This window comes from Protobothrops mucrosquamatus, unplaced genomic scaffold, assembly GCF_001527695.2.
Source record: "Protobothrops mucrosquamatus isolate PMUCROS unplaced genomic scaffold, P.Mucros_1.0 scaffold1675, whole genome shotgun sequence".
Taxonomy (NCBI): Eukaryota; Metazoa; Chordata; class Lepidosauria; order Squamata; family Viperidae; genus Protobothrops; species Protobothrops mucrosquamatus.
The window spans coordinates 122,846-127,155 of NW_015387831.1; positions in this window are offsets into that span (position 1 = coordinate 122,846).

A 4,310-nucleotide genomic window follows, 5' to 3' on the forward strand; every position below is an offset into this window, starting at 1 on the left:
GGCTCTCACCCAAGTTCCTCAAGGAACTTGGGGAGCTCAACACCTATCCGGAGCGGCTCCCCCACCTCCTTTAGCCCAGGAGGTGAGTTTCAAGCCGCCCGACAGCTGATTTATGCTGTCGGCACGGCTCTAACGCAGCCCCGGGAGGGAGACTTCAAAGGAAGCCTCCGACGAAGTCGACGTCTCAAACCGGAAGCCCATTCCAATGTTATTTTTATCACAAAAACACAATTTTCTAAGTGTAGGAAGAAAATCTCCATGACATCATCTTATCTGATTTTCCAATGAACCCTGGGCAGAATGCTTGCTTTAGGAGGATTTGTCTGGGCTTAGTCATGTGAGAAGGTAGATTCTTTTGAATATTCAGCATAATATCTTTTTCCATGCCATTCTTTTAGTCCAACATTTTAAAATATACTTTCGAATCATAACATAAGGGTAGTCCTCAGCTTACAACCACAATTCAGCCCAAAATTTCTGTTGTTAAGCAAGACAGTTAAGTGAATTTTGCCACATTTTACAACCTTTTTTGCTACAGTTAAGTGAATCACTGTTACATAGTTGTTAAGTGAATCTGGTTTCCCCATTGACTTTGCTTATCAGGTCACAAAAGTTGATCACATGACACTGCAACCTGGTACACCGTCATAAATACATGTCAGATCACATGATCATGGAGATGCTGCAATGGTTGTAAGTGTGAAAAACGGTGAAAGTCACTTTTTCAATGCCACTATAACTTTGCACAATCACTAAACGAATGGTTGTAAGTAGAGGACTACTTGTATTTTAAAGACAGTCTATGTAGAGGCAGATACTATTAAAATTAACTTCTGGGCCATTGTTAAAAATAATATGTCCAATGTTAAAATGTTTTGCTTCATTCTGTAATTGTAAATTTAATTATACCATAACTTAAATCCCTTCTAGTGTACATTTTTTAGAGTCTTATCTTACTATTTTTAAGAATTAAAAAGAAAACATTTTTCCACTGGGACTTCTTCATAAAATCAAACTTTTAATCACCTTTTGCTGTTTATTCTGGAAAAAAAAACCTTTCAAATCCTACATTGGTATTTAAAACTTCTTTCACTAAGAATTGAAGGAAACTCACTCAGTGCTATAACACTTATCAATCCAAAGGTTCCTAAATGGCTGAAAAGCAGTTAATAAGCAACTTCTGAAACTGATTAGAAAAGGAAATATGTGAACTTAGTGTTGTTTCAAAGATACCAAGCACAGCTTGAACAAAGTGGGTATTCCCTCATCTCCAGGAACTGCCAATTTGCCAGTGACCACCATCTTGCAGTCCCCTCTTGAGGAGCAACTGACTGGAGCACTTCATTCTACCATGGTGCTTGGCTGTGTTTGTCATGGAGCTGATTTGGTCCACCATTTCTTCAGCAGAACAATTTTGTAGCATATTTTTTATCAGAAGATACTCTGAATTTCGATTATAATAGTTTGGAATAATCGTCAAGCATTATGATGAGATTTAGCTCTTGCTTTTTACTTTTTACTAATTCTTTTTTTTTAAAGTTTATTCAAGTCAAAGTCTAACCATGTTAGACTTGTTTGGTAGATGTCCAACTATTTCCATATCAAAGATTACTCTTCTTTTACTGCTGAATTATTCCTTATTATTATAAAAAATTTCAAGGGAATATTAGTTTTCTTAAACTAGAATTCTCCATCATAATTTCAAGAATTTCACAATATTGTAATTACAAATAATAGATAAGAAGATTGAAAAGAATTGGAGAGATAAGCCAAGCTTCCTAATGCCTACCATATACAAGTGAGTACAATTTGAATTATTCTAGGTTAATAATGTTTGTCCAAATATTTTAAGAAAATAGATCATGATGAATTTATAATACCAAACAGGACAAAAATAAAAAAAAATAAAAAATGAAATGCTCAGGAATATATTTTATTTGAACAATTACAAAGGATGACAAATAGCAACTTCTTCTTTAAACTCAGAACACCTAGTGATATTGTTATGCAAAATGAGAAAGCAGAGAAACACAGAGATTATTGGAATTTTTAAAAATTAATATAACATTTTTTCCTTAATGTAAAGCCAAATAATGTTAATTCAAAGCCATCAAAAACATTCCAAGGTCTGTATGAGCATACATTCTAGTAATCATGCCTCTCTACCTACCTGGCAATTTAGAATGGACAGCCACCAAAAAGCAACATCTGAAAGAGCAAAACCCATATTCTAATTGTTTGCCATAAACATATATATTCTGCAATACATTAAATACAATCTTTTGCTATGATTTCTAAAAATAATGTATTTTCATATGTATCCTTTCACCCAGACCCACATATTATTTTGTTTTCAAATATTTAAGCAGTTCTGGATCTATTTACTATTCTTTAGAAATCTCTTCATCAGCACTTCACAATTGTTATAAATCATGTTGGGTATATCCAGTACACTTTTTCTAGTATTAGGTATATTGATTCAGCATTCCCACTGCTGCAAATTAGAAACAAACAGTAGCAGACTCATGCAAATGCAAAAACTGAGGGGAATTAGTAATGTAGTAGTAAAACATTTCCTTCTCTTTCTAATCTCCTCTGTTAAACGATCAACACAGAAGAAAGTGATGCTGGACACATAAAAATTATAGCTAAAAATTAATTCTCTAAATATGTGTCCGGGATAGTAAGCCCTTGCCTGACTAAGGAAAAAGCAACATAAACACTTTTACTAAAAGATTCAAGAATTAATATGCTATCATAATCTGGATTAGAATTAATTTTGCTACTTTTTTTAGTTAGACTTTATGCTGTAAATGACAGACAAATCAACCAATGATTTTTTTTCTAGCAGGAATATTGTATATCGGGGGGGATGGGAAATAACCATATTTTTCAGCTCAGCAGCAGTGAATCATAAAATGGAAAAATACTATTATGAGCCTAACTGGTTGCAGGATACTACAGCCAACCAAAGTATTAAAATGGAAAAAGATGTGTGTATGTGTGGAAGGGGAGGATCAATCAGGTACTGATTCCTTCCTCATAATCTAAGGTCTTACCCTTGCATATTAATTTTTAGTATTTAGTGTTTAGCATTTTATCAGCACAAAGATTGCTTCATTTTTATCAATACTCAAAGTAGTTCAGAACAAGCTGCAAAAATCAGCCTATTTTAACTTCAGCCTTGCATACAATCCCAAAATTTATCAGCCAAAACAATGGCTGGCAGGTTTCTGGGAGTTGTAGTCCCAGCTCAGTTGAATGGCTTCAAAGAGAAATGATTCCAGGAACCAGCCCAAGAAAGTAACTCAGAAATAGATACAGCTGCCTATAAATAAACTTAATCCATGAATGTACACTGTACAACACAAGATTAGGTCACTTTTTTTGGTAGTTAGGAATATACACCAGCTGGAGCCTTACAGAAGGAAAACAAATCAGATCATCATGCAAATTGTAGTGTGCTTGGAAGATTCAGGCAGAGTCCTGAATTTTGACAACCAGAGCCGTGCTAACACTACTCACGGTAGAAACAACAAAGGTCACCTAGGCAGCATCCTATGTATTCTAATTTTAGCTTAGAACATGCATCTAATGTTAAAGCAGCTATAATGATAATACTGAAATATAAATAATATTATAAATATTGAGAGTAATCTTAGTTTCATTGCACAGTAAGAAAATTCCCAATATATTCATATATACTGTACTGTACTATGAAAGAAAGGTCACTACCATCTCTGATTGTGTCTTTATCATTATTGCTGGTTTGTTTTCCCCTTCTACCTTGCTGGCAAAACATGGATCTAAACCAGGGGTCCCCAATTCCCGGTCCGTGGATCAGTACCGGGCCACAGCATGCTGGCAACCAGTCCGCACAAATAAGCAAAGCCCCATCCGCAAGATGCAGGCAGCACACAAAACCATGTACCCTCTGGTCTGTGGAAAAACCTCTCTCCACGGAACCAGTCCCTGGTGCCAAAAGGTTGGGGACCTCTGATCTAAACTATTGTCTGAAGAGCAATTTTCTCTACTGCCACCTACTAAATCAATTCAATGGTGTCATCTTGACAGCAAAAAGGCCTTCATGTAAAGGCCTTCATGTAAATCTCGGATTATTTCCCCCTCGGACAGCTCTTTAATAAACTGTAGTTACCAGAATACCAAGCTTGGGACATAATGGGATTGATCTTCAATTATGGAAAAGGAATAATAATTTAAATTATAACTAGTGGAATATAGTAATTAAAATGTTGAGTGGGAAGCCACTGGGTGACTTCCAGGTGATCATTATTTTTCTCTCTGTTTCT